We start from the raw sequence: 16,764 nt of genomic DNA on the forward strand, positions 1-16,764 counted from the left end.
AGTTGGGTTGGGCAGTCGTTGGTAGAGCTGGAGAGAGGATGGGGTCAGTTTGTAGAGGATATGAATTGGTATGGAAGAATTTTAGGCAGGAGGGTTTTGTGATTAGTTCTGAGTTTCAGGAAGAAAGCTTTTTGAAGACTCTCCATGGGAAATACGAGGCTCTGACCTTTTCCAGGCCAGATCTCCAAATGACCGCTGTGTTAGGGAACCAGAGAAAAGTGTCTTAGGCATTTTTAAGCACAAAAGGATGTGAATGAATGTATTTCTTTATAATAAACCCTAGGAAATCTTTAACTCAGACCCCTATCTGACCCATGAACTAAAGAAAGAAACTCATTAATCATCTAATTATGAAATATCTGGCTTTTAACTTGAATGAATTTACCAATGAGTTATGACAGCATTTCAGTAAAAAAATATCTTTCATCATCACTGTAACATAAAGAACGGAATCTTAAATTATATATTATTTACAGTGTTGAAAATTGGAAATTGTTCAAAAGTCTGCCACTCTGAAGAATAAATTACTTGTGACTCTATAATTATTTTATATTTCAGATACAATGTATTTTTCCTTATAAGTAGATACATTAAATTTAAAGAAATTTTTCTGATTCAGGGAGTTACATAGCTTTCTTCATTTTCATATCTTAGTGATTTATAAAGAATATTTTAATGCTATGTTTTATTTTGGAAAAAGGAGAAAAAATGCCCTAAGAATTGTTGTTATTCCTAGAAATTGTTCTGTTTATTCAAGGCTATTAAGTTTTCTTAAAGCAGTTTAAAAAGGTTCTTCTATTATGTTCTGCTTCTCATTTCATATATCGCACATATTTTTTTCAGAAATGCTAATACTGAAATGCTTTTGATTGTGGATTTCCAGGGGAATACAGGAATAGTATTCCTGAAAAAAGCACACACACACACAAATGAATGAAGAGAACCGGGAATGATTCCAATGACATTTTAAATAAGAATGTTCAAAAGCCTCTCCATTGTGCTTTGCTATTTGTAGGAAGAGTTAGAAGTTTTGCTAGCTCATGTCCACAGCTGTTTAGAAAAGTTTTCACAGGAGATGGGAAGGAAATGTACCTTTATCCTGAGGGAAGGGGAATAGGGATTCTGCTGGGCTGACTTTAACCTTAAACACCAGAGATGAAAGTGGAAACTTTCTCTTATGAGAGAGTTAACAGCAGTGTACTGGACTTAACAAACTCTCCCTGGAAGGCTTGCTGCTAAATCTATGTTCAGCAATATTTGTACCTGATTTATGCTCTGGATCAGAAGGTCAAGGGAGGTTTAAATTCATTTATCTTAGCCCAAGGACTTGAGGGAGAATAGAATCCCTCTTCACCTCCCTAAGGAAGCCACTTTGCTAGTAGTAGTAGTATTTTCTTTCTTCTTTTCTTTGTTTTAAATGGAGGTATCCACTCTTTCACTGTGCTATTACGATTTGAATGAGTTTTCCTAGTATTTTTTCAATTTCTGGGGAGAACTGAAATAAAAGGAGATTCTATGATTGAAGTGGCTTCCCTGGTGGCTCCAACAGTAATGAATCTGCCTGTAATACTGGAGACCGGGCCCTATTCCTGGGTCAGGAAGATCCCCTAGAGAAGGGAATGGGTATCCATTTCATGGACAGAGGAGCCTGGTAGGCTACAATCCATGGGGTCCCAGAGCCAGGCACCATTGAGTAGCTGACACTTTCACTTTCACTTTCTCAAGGGTGAACATCACCTCCTCAGTGGATGTGAATTTGAGCAAACTTCAGGAGACAATGAAGGACAGGGGAGCCTGGCATGCTGCAGTCTGTCCATGAAGTCTCTAAGAGTCAGACATGACTTAATGGCCGAACAATAAAGGGTGAGTTTTCCCTGGACACAGACCTGGCTCGTGAGGGTTTATACCAACCAACTTGATCTTTTTAAAAAAATAATTTTATGTATTTATTTTTGGCTGTGCTGGGTCGTCGGTTCTCTGAGGGCTTTCTCTAGCTGCAGCGCACAGTCTTCTCATTGTGGCGGCTTGTCTTATTTCGGCGCCTGGGCTAGGGCTTGTGGGCTTTAGTCGTTGTGGTGCTCAGACTTAGTTGCTCGGAAGCATGTGGGATTTTCTGGGACCACGGATCAAACCCTTGCCTCCTGCATTGGCACGTGAATTCTTATCTACTGCACCACCAAATAAGTCCTCAACTTGACTTTTAACATTCATGACATTTCATAGCAGAACAATAGTAAGATATAAATAATCAGAAAGGCAGTTTTCCTAGACTGTGTTTTGAGATATATTCATGTGTTTCTTAAAAAAAAAGAAAAAAAAAATGACTTCTGGGCTCAACCATATCTGAGAAATGAAGAATTAAATAAAATTATAGGTTACTTTAGGAAGTCTCAAAACTAATGTATTTTGCAGAGCTCCAAGAAAAGATGAACTTGCGGCATTACTCACAGTTACACAGACACTGTACCAAGAAAGTATGTTGAAACAAAGTTTGGGAAATGGTGTAGTGACATTATGAATGAGTGAATGAATATCTAACACATCAACATCATTCTCTTTTAAAAAATACACACACACACACACATAAACACATTTCATCCTCACAAAAATTATACATATTAGGTGCTATTATTATCCCCATTTTATAGGTGGGAAACCTAAGACACTTTCCCAAAGTCCCATAGATAACAAAGAAGGCTTCCTTCAAGTCACTTTCTAAATTTTTCCCTCAGTGGTAACCAAACATATTTGTTCATGAACCCATCAGTAACAATTTACAGTGAACTACTATGTCATAACTTATATAAGCACCACTAAGTCTATTATAAAATATAGCAAAATAAAAATTAAAAAGGATATGATAAAAATGGAATAACAAATGCTTTAAAGTAATCCTTTATTTTATTACTGAATACAAAAATTAATTTGCTCTTACTACAAATAATAAAACCACTATTATTGAATATACTTAATTTTAAAATTAATGTTTTCTGATAAACTGACTTGAAAATCTGATTCCAGATTAGGTTCAGTTAATATTGATAATTGGTTTGGTTGTTGGGAAAGACATGTCACAAAGTGTTATTATATAAAATAAACACTTGAGGTGTGTCGTATTGCTAATACTAATGAATATGCCTGTGTTTTACATACTCTTATTTTTTTTTAACTTCCTTTCAAACTATCACTCTTTTTTTCTTGTATCTTAACTAATGGGAAACTAAGACTTGAAGTAGAAATATCAAGCAGTCATTTTTTTACTGCTTATTTGTGCTTGTACTATTTGAATTACATTTTTAAACATTTGACTTTGAGTGTTAGGTTAAGGTAAACTAGAAAATATAATGGGCAAATGCAGTTAGCCACATGGCTGTCAAATGTCAGTATGTGCTGAAAGCACGGTGCTAGTGAAAGCCTTGTCGACCCCTCTACTCCCCTCAGCCTCCTGCTCCCCACACCTGGGATGAACGTCTGACACTTGGATGAGAACTTTGAAGTCATAGTATGTATCCCTAAATTAAAAATTAAGAAAGGTTAACTTTTATTATTCTTATTCCTTTTAATATTAATGGATTAGTTAGGCTGCACCTGGTCTTCGTTTCCGCACACAGGATCTTCGGTCTTCCTGGTGTCATGTGGGATCTTTAGGCACAGCGTGCAGACTCTCAGCTGCAGCCTGTAGGATCTAGTTCCCCGACCAGGGGTTGAATCTGAGCCCCCTGAGTCTTAGCGGAGTCTTAGCCATTGGACTGCCAGGAAGTCCTACTTTTGTTACTTTTAAAGTAAAAAATAGGTATACTCTTTCTAACTTCCAATAGTTCATTGTGTTCACCTCTGGGGAACCCCCAGCCCACTTTGGAGACTACTCCTCTAGACTGTTCAACTTAAAAGACTAATCTGGTCAGAAATATTGGTTTCAATGAAAGCCAAAAACAAAAAAACTTCTTACTGAACTTACTGAAGTTCCAAGAGGTAACAATTTTGTTACCTCTTGGAAATGAACACTTTTTTTTAGTAGTAAAGTAGTATTTTATTCAAAATAAATTTATTCTCTAAGCAGATGCTATTCCCTTGAGTAAATGTCTTTTAAATTGACAATCAGTCTACCTTTATCTCTCTCTCTCTCTCTTTTTTTTTTTTTTTTTGTGGCATATATAAATCCAGGACTCTATAGGATATCCTTTTCTTCTGTGTTGAAAATTTAGTTTACTGTGTTCCTGGATAACATGGAAGGTTGAGAGTGTACTTTGGAGATGGTTGTTGTTATTGTTTAGTTGCTAAGTCAGGTCCAACTCTTTGTGACCCCATGGACTGCAGCATATCAGGCTCCTCTGTCTTCTACTATCTCGTAGAATTTGCTTAAATCCATGTCCATTGAGTCAGTGGTGTTATCTAACCATCTCATCCTCTGCCACTCCCTTCTTCTCTTCTTCTTCTCTTGCCTTTTCCTAACGTCAGGTTCTTTTCCAATGAGTCAGCTCTTTGCAACGGGTGGCCAAAGTATTGGGGCTTCAGTTTCAGCAACAGTCCTTACAGGGTTGATTTCCCTTAGGATAGACTGATTGCAAATGGTGAAATCTCTCAGTTGTGTCCGGCTCTTTGCAATGCTATGGACTGTAGCCTGCCAGGCTCCTCCATCCATGGGATTTTCCAGGCAAGAATACCGAAATGGGTTGCTATTTTTTTTTCCAGGGGATCTACCCAATCCAGGGATCAAATTCAGGTCTCCCACACTGTGGGCAAACTCTTTACCCTCTGAGCCACAAGGGAATCCCTGATTGGAGATGGTAGAGTTAGAGGTAGAGGTTAAAGACATCAGAGGAAAGTTGCATCTTGGTGACTAGATAGGAAAAAGTTGCAGGAACTTAGCTATTGCTGGATTAGGCTTTTCTTTTTGCAAAAAGTAGAACCCATTATTTCTGTAAAAGATTTCAGTTACCATTTAGTAACTTTTCTCATCAGATCCAGTGCCATGTTGCAATGTAGAGTGAGCAGGGCAGTAGCATTTACTCAACTTGGTCTGGAGCTCTCAGGGAGGCAGCTGCAGGAAACTGGAAGCCACTAGGTTTCCCCAGTGGCTCAGACAGTAAAGAATCTCCTGCAACTCGAGAGACCTGGGTTCGATCCCTGGGTTGGGAAGATCCGCTGGAGAAGGGAATGGCTAACCACTCCAGTATTCTTGCCTGGAGAATTCCATGGTCAGGGGAGACTTATGGATTATAGTCCATGGGGCTGCAAAGAGTTGGACATGACTGAATGACTAACACACACACACACACACACACACACACACACACACACACATATCCAGGGCTAAGCCTAGCACCTCTTACATAGATGATGTTCAATAAGTATTTGAGGAATAAATGATTAAATGAATTTATAAAACAAAGATATACTGCTGGTGTCTAAGAAAGAAAAGGTATGAACAAGTAGCCATTTTGGGAAATTCGGTTAATCATTTTATGTGAAATGAATTAGAAGAAGAGAAATCAAACTCTTAAAGGTGAGAGAGACAGAGAGAAGCAAATCTGGGATGATAAAAGCAATATAATGACTTTGGATGGAGCACATTCTAGAAAGTTATCTAGTTACTCCCTTTGCCCATGTTATTTCCATAGGCTGCTCTAATCATAGCAGGAACAAAGTCTGTGGGAGGGTGTAGAGAAACAGTGAAAGCTGGTGTATGAATGGTAGCTTCATTTTAGGTTGGCTGTGGCATGAATACATGCCCACCAGTGGTTAGAACCCTGTGATGCTATTGCTCTGCATGCATTGCAGGTCTGATTGTACTAGATCTCTGGCATCATCTTGATAGTCCAAGCAAGGTCCTGTCTCCTGGTGTAGGAGGACATGCTACCAGAAGGCAGAATGTGTTCTCTAATGACTAAACAGTGTAATTACATCACAGAAAGGGAAGGACTTCCATTATTCGATTTTGCAGAGACTATTGGGGAACATTAGAGTTGCTTGAACTTGGCGAGTATTTACCACCTGATTGATTTTGCCTCAGGTAATGCTGGTATCCTAGCATCTCAAACCACTGCTGACTCCCAGGTATTGAGCAGTTCTGGGAAATTGCTGCTAACCCTGAGAGAAAAAGTACATTTCCTTAAAAGGGATATTGACTCTCATTGCAATCCTTCTTCAAGAGCCAGATGAGAGGGGCTCTATAGCAGACACAGAATGAAAAGATACCTATTCAGCCAGTGTGTCTTAATTATGAATATAAAGCTAAAGGTGGCACTAGTGGTAAAGAACCTGCCTGTCAATGCAGGAGATGTAAGAGGCTGGGGTTTGATCCCTGGGTAGGGAAGATGCCCTGGAGAAGGAAATGGAAACCCACTTCAGTATTCTTGCCTGGAGAATCCCAAGGACAGAGAAGCCTGGCAGGCCCCAGTTCATAGGGTCACAAAGAGTTGGACAGGACTGAAGCCACTTGGCATGCACACATGCAGAGATAAGACACCAAAACCATGGTATCAGGAGAGATTAGACCGTCACATGAGAGACTGATATGAGATTGACAGATGTAAAGAGAATTGGCGATAAGAAGGAACTAATATTGATACTTGTGAACCACCCTCCATGAGCCAGCTGCTGTGCTTGAAAGCACAAACCTTATCTTATCATGAATTCTTATAAAATTTGAGAGATAAGTAGTACTTTTCAATAAGGCTGAAGAAACTCAGAGAGGTTAAGACACTCACCTAAGGCCACATGGTTTCTTCTGGCAGCAGTGAAGTCAAGTGAAAGCGGCTCAGTTGTGTCCGAATCTTTGCGACCCCTGTACAGTCCATGGAATTCTCCAGGCCAGAATACTGGAGTGGGAAGCCTTTCACTTCTCCAGGGGATCTTTCCAACCCAGGGATCGAACCCAAGTCTCCCACATTGAGGGTGGATTCTTTACCAGCTGAGCCATAAGGGAAACTTTCTGGCAGAGCAGGGACCAAATGAGGATATTGCTGACTTCAAGTCTCAGTCTTTCAACTCTCATGTTCATTCTCTACAATGAATCAGTAGAACAAATAAATAAATTGGACAATTTATTTTTGCAGGAAATGACTCCCTTCATAAAATAAGCAAATAAATTAATGAATAAAATGACTCATGAGAGTCTTAGTTATAGGTGTGCTCCCTACCAGCACGTATATTCCACGCAAAGGGTCAAAACCCACCTTGATGATGTTGACATAATCTATGACAACACCACAGCATAATTTGTTCTGGTTCTACTTGGAGAGACAGGAGAGGGGAATAACTGAGTAAAGGAGCTAGGAGATGCAACTAGGCACCTGGCTATTTCTTCTGGCTAAGATACGTGGCAGGTTCATTACCTTATGTTTAAAGCAGTGTATGTCATGAGGGTTTTTCTATATTTTCCACTCTTGGAAAGATCCCCTAGAAGTTTATTTTCAAGATTTGAAAGTGATTCTTTTCTATCTCAATATCTAAGCTTAAAAGCTTAGACATTTATATCATGATTATACAACATTAAAAAAAGAAGAAACTGTAGTCTCTTCTATATGAAATGCTCTCATAATGTTAATACCTGCCAAACAAACACGAGTCAGAGATTCAAGGCAAAGTTTGTAGAACTAGTGCTAACTGTCTCGTGTTAGTGGATAAATCAGCGAAACAAATACAAGATTTTCTTTTCGTTTCGCTTACCACAAAACTCAGTCACCCTTTCAGGTGAATCAATTATGCAATTACACTTTGAATTGATAAGACTCTCAGGCAGACCACATCAATGACTTAGTGATCTACCCTCAACTTCTCCACTTCTGCTTGTGAATTATATCTAGTGGGCTACAAGAAGTGCGAGATCCAGATCCAGAAGGCAGGTGAGGTGGAGAAGGCAAGTGGAGAAAACACCCACTCCTTTACTAACCTATCTGAGAACCAACCACTGGGAAGCCAGGATGTATCAAATCTTACCTTCTGCTACAATGGCTGAAGTCAGCCTTTTTATGTGTCTAAATGGGAGATAAATTGTTGTTCACAGAACATAGTAATGTGGCATCATTTCTGTTGGGTTTGGACAGAAAAATACCTGTTGTTACTGGAAAAGCAATAAGAAATTTGAAAATGAAGTTTATACGACCTCTTTATAGCCAAAGAGCAGTCATTTGAAAGATTGTCTTTCTCACAATGGAAGCTGATTTTATATTCCTAATGAGGCATGGGAGACAAAAATCTGCTCTTGAAACATTTCAATTCTCTGCAGTGTTCTCTATTTAATTAGAATTATTCCCTATAAGAATCTCCCCAGCTAGCAATCTAATAGCCATTAGCGGAACTTATTCACTGTTTAAATTGCTAAAGTTTAGGCTTGGTTCCAAGGATTTGGGCAGGTAACTAAGAGAGGGTTTGGCCTTTTAAGTCAAATCCTTGCCTCATCTCTCCCTTCAGTGGATGTATAAGAACTCGTGAAAAAAATAAATAAATAAACTCAGTCTTAGCAAAGGAGATTCTTTTTGGTGGGGAAGAGAGAGAACACAGATGATGGAGTAGCAGATAATTACATGTATCTGATAGTGAAAGTGTTAGTCGCTCAGTCATGTCAGACTCTTTGAGACCGCATGGACTGTAGTCCACGAGGCTCCTCTGTCAATGGAATTCTCCAGGCAAGAAAACTGGAGTGAATTGCTATTCCCTTCTCTAGGGGATCTTCCCAACCCAGGGATCAAACTTGGGTGTCCTGCATTGCAGGCAGATTCTTTACTGTCTGAGCCACCAGGGAAGCCCCATATGTATATAGCTGAATGTACCTGCAAATCTGTTGAACTTGGGAAAATTTTAAGTAAGTTATTTTTTCTCCCTTTGGTAAATGTAATTGCAGATGTGAATCCTAGAGTTTAATGATGTATGAGATAGACAACAAATTAAAACAATAAAAATGGATCTGCCACACTTATTAAGTCAGCATTTTTTTATTGTCTATAGGGGAGAAAAGAAAGCTACAGTAGTAATAACCAACCTCAAATTAGGGAGGCTCACAATTATAACTTCAGTACAGTCCTTCAGTGACCTTTATTTATCAGTTTTATCAAATTCAAAAAGAAAGTGTAATTTAATGTTTCAATTTTTAAATTAATAACTCTCCATTTTTAGGTTAGTATGATTAGAATAATTGAAAAATAATTGCATTTTATAGTTATTAGGATTAGGAAAATCAATTAAATAAAATAGTATGTTTCCAAAGGTTAACTGACCAGCAATGTGAATGATAAATTTTGAGTAAACCGTTACATAAATTGTTCTTCAATTTAAGAGAACTCATATATTGTTCAACTACTTTCTCAATTCTGATTCATTAAAACACAACACAGTAGAGGATAGAAAATATATTTTCATGACTTTCTGTTTAGACGTGTTTTAAGTACTTTTTATATCAAAAAATATGAAGGTTTGTATATTTTCAATATTTTATAGGATTAGAATTGCAGAGAAGTATTGGATCAGATATACTATTAATCTGTGATTTGAAGGAGTAGTAGCAACAATTACAGCAATAAAAATAAGGTTAGAGGGACTTCCCTGGTAGTCCAGTGCCTAAGATTCTGTGCTCCCAATGCAGGGGACCGGGTCTGATTCCTGGTCAGGAAACTAGATCTCACATGCTGCAACTAAAAATCTCACATGCCTCAACTGAGATCCAGTGCAGCCAAATTAATGAATATGTATATGTAAAAAAAAAAAAAAATTGTGTTGGATCTCCTGTAAGAAGATAGTTTGGAATAGCCTCATTTTAACTAATAATTCATTGCTCATGTATGAAGATGCCATAATGGAAAATGTCATCAATGCGGAATGCATTTAAGAGGTGTTTCTCTGGGATCATTAATAGAAAGATTCAACTATGATATGGTCAAAACACGGGACTTGGATTCAAAAGTCTGGACTTGAAGATATTTTCACTTGCATCCTATATGATTTGTAGCAACCCTCTCATCTACAGAAATTCCAATTTCCTGTTATGTAAAATAGAAATATTAATTTCTGTCCTTACAAACATCTCAGGGCCACCTGTGAGGATCAAAGGTCAAAATGAGTTTCGATACGTGAAAGCAATAAGTCAACAGTAGGGTACTGTAATAAATTACCATGATTTACACAGACATGGCCCCAATTTGCATATTAAAATCTGGATCCAGAACTTGGGGGTGAAAATAGAGATAGGGTACTTTGGTACATAATTATATTTAGTCTAAAATGACCTTATTTCTATTCTGTATAAAGTAAAGTGGCTGCCTAACAACTAAAGCTGCCATTTATGAAGTCCTTTGTTTATTGCTTGTAATTATGCCACAAATATTGCAAATCTAAGGCATGTGCCAGATCCTGGGAATAAAATATCCTTTGCCCTGTCAAGAAGTATATAAACCAACTTGAAGATTATAAAGATATGTCATAATTTGTTTTAATTTTTTAATTTTTTTTGGTAACACCCCATGGCATGTGGGATTTTAGTTCCACAAACAGGCATCAAAACCGTGCCCCCTGCCTTGGAAGCACAGAGTCTTAACCACTGGACCACTAGGGTTATAATTTTAATTATAAAACAGTTCACAAAAAGAACAGTTTATATTCTTTCATATGTGAGTAAACCAATGCTCAGAGATGCTAAGTAACCACCCTAAGATCATTCAGCCTGCAAGTGGTGGCACCAACATGAGGTGCCTTCTGTCAATGTCAAAAGTAAGTGGTTTGGACCGTATATGTTTGTATGTGTGCGTGCTCAGTTGCTTAGTTGTGTCCTGCTCTTTGCAGCCCGTTGGACTGTAGCCCACCAGGCTCCTCTGTCTGTGGAATTTTCCAAGTGAGAATGTTAGAGAGGGTTGCCATTTCCTACTCCAGGGGATCTTCCGCACCCAGGGATCGAACCCACATCTCTTGTATCTCCTGCATTGCAGGTGGATTCTTTACCAATTGCGCCACCTGGGAAGCCTTTATGTGTGTATGGCATCAAAATAAAATTTTTGGTGCTTTCCTAGAGACCCACTGAAACTCTAATAGGTAGTTTAGACATTACATTGTTCTTTTATAAAGTTAGTTATATACACAGTGATATTTTAAATGTATCTGTTTTCAGGAGAGAAATATATTTTCTATCATTTAATACTGAAGGCTTAGTGTCCCGTCTTTAAAATTCCCATTCTTTCGTCACCAGGTAGTGAATTTCTGATGGGCTGATGAAGGCCTAAAGACAAAGCAAGTCAGACATGACTATTTCGATTAAGAACCAAGTGTTTGCCTAGAGCCTTGTGGCTTGTGATACTTTTATGTGTCAACTTGGCTGGGCCATGGTACCCTGATATTTGGTCAAACATTATTTTTGGCATTTCTGTTAGGGTGTCTTTGGGGGTGAGATTAACATTTAAATTGGTGGATTTTGAGTAAAGGAGATGGCTCTCTGTAAAGCGGGCAAGCTTCATCCAGTCAGTTGAAGGCTTTCATAGAACGAAGACTGACCTCCTCTTACCTAGGTCTCCAACCTGTAGTCCATCCTGCAAATTTTGGACGTGTCAGACTCCATAATCATATGAGTAAATTTCTTAAAACTAATCTCTTCTTTTGCATCGTGCAGGTGTGCACACATATCCTATTGTTTCTATTTCTCTGGAGAATCCTGACTAATGTACTGCTCCAGAGTGACGAGCAGACCTGTAGGGAACTTCTTAGAAATTCATAATCTCAAATCCTTCCCTTGAACTATTGTTCAGAATTTGCATATTTTAACAGTATCCCGAGGTCTTTTGTGCACACAGTTAAGTTAAAGAAGTCCTACCCAGGATGATCAGAAATTCAAGATTTTTTTTTTCTCTTTTCCCTTTTATTTTTTTAAGTGCATTGCTGCTAGGTTGGGGTCTGTTTGGGGGGCATTTGAGGGTCCTTTTATTTCAGGCTAGTTGAATGCTCTGGGGCAGTGAGGGGTTAGTGAGAGAAATTGTTGTTGGTTTCATTCGGCTACTGAGAAAGCTCAAAAATTTTGATAAACTCCAATTTTGTGATCGAATTCATTGCCACTAGGAAAGCTAGTCCATGTTTCTGCTTGGATTGATGGTGTTGATGCAGAGACTGCTCAGCTAAGAAAAAAAAAATCTTAACGGGTCATGAGTATCTAGGATAAGATACATAAAACCATAATAGACTCATCTCAGTAATGGTTGGATTGTGGTTAGTAAAAGCCCATTCATTTGAATGACATTTAGAGGGTATCTACTTTGTGTCAGGCATTGTGATAAATGCTACAGAGAGAAAGATTTCTTTCCTGTCCTTAAAAACCATATAGTTAGTTCAGAAGAATAGGTGTATAAGTAAGAGCAATAACAAAATACAGCTGCCTCCTCAACAAATGACCATGAAAGGCAAAAGAGGCAAATTTTTCTTTAAATTCTTACTCTTCTAATTCATTCCATGTAAAATGATCAGCTGAATTTTCCAAAATGGGTACTTCTTCATACCTATTCTTTCTTAGACACCATCAATATATCTTTACACTATTAAATTCATCCATTCATTTATTCCTCAAACACATGTTGAGCACCTCCTATGTACTAGGTGCCGGATTTAGCTCTGGAAATAGAGCCGTAAACCAAATAAATAAGGTCTTACGAAAATAAAAATGACGTAATCCCACAGATGATCCCATAGCTGCATTGATAATGTGCTATGGAAGAAGACTGAATAATATGAGAGTGAATCACAAATTTTATCTAGACTAGGAGTTAGAAGGAGCTTGATTTCCTGGGAGGTGACATTTTCACTGAATATTAAAGGAAGAGTAAGAATTTTTCAGGTTAATGGATGTGGGATGAGGGCTAAGGAAGAAGATTCCATACAGAGGCAGTCCTATTTGTGAAGGATGTGTGGAGGGAAGGAAAGAAACTGATGAGAAAAGGAGAGGAGGCAGACCCTTGGGGTTAAGGTGGGAAGGGGCAGAAGGACAGGTATTAGAGTAGGGAGGAACCAGATCGCTCAGGATCCTGACAGAACTGGAATTCTGTTCCAAGAGCAAAAGGAAGTCATCAGATCTGTTTAAAAAGGGATCAAAATGTTTATAATACACTTTTGAAGGATTATGCTTACTGTTAATTGGAAAATGTGATGGAATAGCCAAAAATGGATTTGAGGAGACACATTCGGATAAAATCCAGGTTCTTTAGTTTAACATTCAGATTCCTCAGAGCTGAGGCCAAATCTATCTTTCCAGTCTTCATTTTCACTTCTCCCTTACGTAAACATGCATTGCAGCCAGACTAGTCTACTCACTCTGTCCTTTGCTTAATCCTGATTTTTGGCTTTCCAGAACACCTTATTACCTATTTTTCAAGAGCTAGGAAAATTTTGTCTGTCCTTGGTACCCTGGTTGAATGTTGCCTGTTTCTTAAAATGTCCCAAATGATTACCATTTTTCTGAAAAGTTTTTCAGGAAAAAAAAAAAAAAAAAGATTGTAAGAGACAATAATATTTTTGAACAATGAAGAAAATGAAAGTACTGCTGATAAATTTGTGATGAAGTCTTAATGTCAGCCTGTTGAGGTATATAAATTAGTCATACCAGTTTAGCATGGGCTTTGAAATTTATCTCATCTATTCATCTGCTTTTGGGTCTTTGTTTCTTAGGTCCTAAAGGCACTTATTTATTTTTTGTAAGAAAAATCAGATTGGAAAAAATTGTTAAATAACATATTTTTCCTTACTATTAAATTTAAGCCCAATAACACAACATTTTATAGCTTTGCTTTGGGGGCATATGATAACCTTTTCATTTTCATGCTGTTTCAGGATGGCATTTTAAACACAATTAAAATGTATTTGCGACCCCTCAGACTAGCCTGCAAGGCTCCTCTGTCCATGGAATTCTCCAGGCAGGGATACTGGAGTGGGCTGCCATTCTCTTCTCCAGAGGTTCTTCCTGACCCAGGGTTCAAACCCAGGTCTCCTGCACTGCAGGTGGATTCTTTACCATCTGAACCACCAGGGAAGCCCATACATACATATGTACATACACACACACACACACACATATTTATTGTAAGTTAATTTTTAGAAATTAAAATCTCACAAATCTCTTATAAAGAAACACTATTTGAAATGATCAATCCTTTGGCATCACATCAATTCTGTTTTTTTTCTTTCACATTCAAGAATGGATCTCTTGCTTTTTCACGCCTGGCTGGCCGTGGGCTCCTACCCACCACCTCAGTTTAAGAGAATCCTTCAAGTTGCTTTGTAGACATCATCCTCTCTGGGGAATTTTCCTGATCCCAGCTACTACACCCAAGATAGAGGTAATCATTTCATCTTTGTATGTGTTTTAAGTCTGTAATCACATGGTAAACATTTAGCTGTCCTGCAAACACATTGTAGGAGGGCAGGAGATCCTGTCTTATATCATAAGCATTTAACACTGTGCCTGAGGTGAAGAAGAAGGAGAATGAGGAGGAAGTGGAGGAGAAGAGGAAGAAAAATCACCTAAATACACAATAATAGTAAACTTTTTTAGTACTTATTTTGTACCTATCTCAAGAGTTAATATTTCACACATCTCTTCAATCTTCACAACCTTTGGGTCAAGAATTATTATCTCTCAGATGAAGATATCAGACCTAAAGACCTGAACTAACTTGCCTGTGCTACACAGCTACAGTCACGGGGTGGGGTTGGGGGTGGGGGATTGGAATTTGCACAGCGACTTCTCTGCAGACCACATGAACTTCAAGCCACAGAAAATTGGTGTATGGACATATATAGATACTAACAAACACAGGGCATTTTCCCACTAGAATTTCAGAGGCTTAGCACTCAGGTTGAAAATTTCAAAATTATGGTCACGGTGACCCCTCCTCTCCTCATACACTGATGGCCATCTCAGAAGGACATGTTTTATTCTCCCCACTACTCCCCTAGCTTCCTCTTAGCAGGGTTTCTCAAACTCAGTTGTTGGCATCCCGGACTGAATAATTCTTCATTGTCAGGATTATCCTGGCCAGTGGAAGCTGCTTAGCAATTTGCCTCTACCTACCAATAGCTCATTGGAAAAGAGTCTGATGCTGGGAGGGATTGGGGGCAGGAGGAGAAGGGGACGACAGAGGATGAGATGGCTGGATGGCATCACTGACTCGATGGATGTGAGTCTGGGTGAACTTCGGGAGTTGGTGATGGACGGGGAGGCCTGGTGTGCTGCGATTCATGGGGTCACAGAGTCGGACACGACTGAGCGACTGAACTGAACTGAACTGAACCAATAGCTCACCCTTTCAACCCCCAGTGATGAAACCCAAAAATGTGTCCAGACTTTGCCAAATGTCCCCTTGGGGGAATCAAATTCCCCAGGACAGAAATTAGATACTGCTACCAATATTTATCTATGGTTTAGAACCTAAGTCCTTGTTATTGGCTTCCAAGGAGCTGTGGGCATCGTTCTTATTTTGCTGGTCCACAATCACAGATCTAAATGACTGCTTTTCCCCTCCTCTTACTGTAACATCTTTTACACTGAAGATACACCTTAAATATTAAGTCAGTGACCAGAAGTTGCACTCTGAGCCTGTAGTTTTTATCATTCACATGTCAGGTCAAAGGCTCTGAAGACACATTATTGGGTTCTTATAAATTCTCACAGATGATGAGAATCAGATCAATAGTTTGTAAAAGAATCCATTTCCAAAGTTTAAGCTTCAAGGTGTCGTGTTAATGAATGGTTGGAACAAAATTGAATTGGGCTGTATCCTCAATGTGTGGTCAGAATCCAGGTGACACGGGGACCTGAATACGAATGTTGACTGTGTGGTTGTTGGTGCTCCTGGAGTCAATGCCTTGTTGGCAGAGGGATGGGTTAGAGACAAATCTCTCTCAGGACATCCTCGCCACTAGTGTGCCAACATAGCAGGTGCTAAATGCTGATCCCAAGCCTCTGTGCTGCTGCTTGATGCATGCTGGGCTGCTTCGTCACTAGACTTTATAACATTCGCAGTGACCCTAAAACGTAGTTTGGAACTTATGACTTGGAGCAGGAAACTTGGGAACAGTTTCTGGTATGACTAGCAGAGGGTATGAGGGCTACTTTGTGCCCACTTTGGAGCAGGATAGCCAGGTCTAGGAAGGATGCATTGGGCCTATTAAGAACTTGAAGAAATGAGGTGATACAAATATGGTAGTTACCAGAGCCATATTTGGTGATACAAATATGGTAGTTACCAGAACCCTGCTTGACTGTAAACCCTATGTGAGTCAATAAAACAGATGTTATTGGAACACAGAACCTTTTTTTAAAAATGGAAGTTCTACTGACTTAGGTGGGCTTTCCTGGTGGCTCAGATGGTAAAGAATCTGCCTGCCATGCGGGAGCCCAGGGTCGATCCCTGAGTTGGGAAGATCCCCTGGAGGAGGGCATGGCAACCCACTCCAATATTTTTGCCTGGAGAATCCCCATGGGCAGAGGAGACTGGTGGGTTACAGTCCATGGGGTCGCAGAGTCAGACACAACTGAGTGACTTTCACTTCACTGACTTGGGTGCCAAAGGTGTTCACCTGGGCTTCGAGAGCCATGTGCACATGTGTGTGCTCAATCGTGCCTGACTCTCTGTGACCCACTGGACTGTGGTCTGCCAGCTTCCTCTGTCCACGGGATTTTCCAGGCAAGAATACTGGAGTGGGTTGTCATTTCTTCCTTCAGGGGATCTTTCTGACCTACGGATCAAACCCATACCATTGAGTCACCTAGGAAGCTCTGTGAATCTGCAAAGCCAGGTC

The sequence above is a fragment of the Bubalus kerabau genome, chromosome 12 (genome assembly GCF_029407905.1).
Source record: "Bubalus kerabau isolate K-KA32 ecotype Philippines breed swamp buffalo chromosome 12, PCC_UOA_SB_1v2, whole genome shotgun sequence".
In the NCBI taxonomy this organism is placed as follows: domain Eukaryota; kingdom Metazoa; phylum Chordata; class Mammalia; order Artiodactyla; family Bovidae; genus Bubalus; species Bubalus kerabau.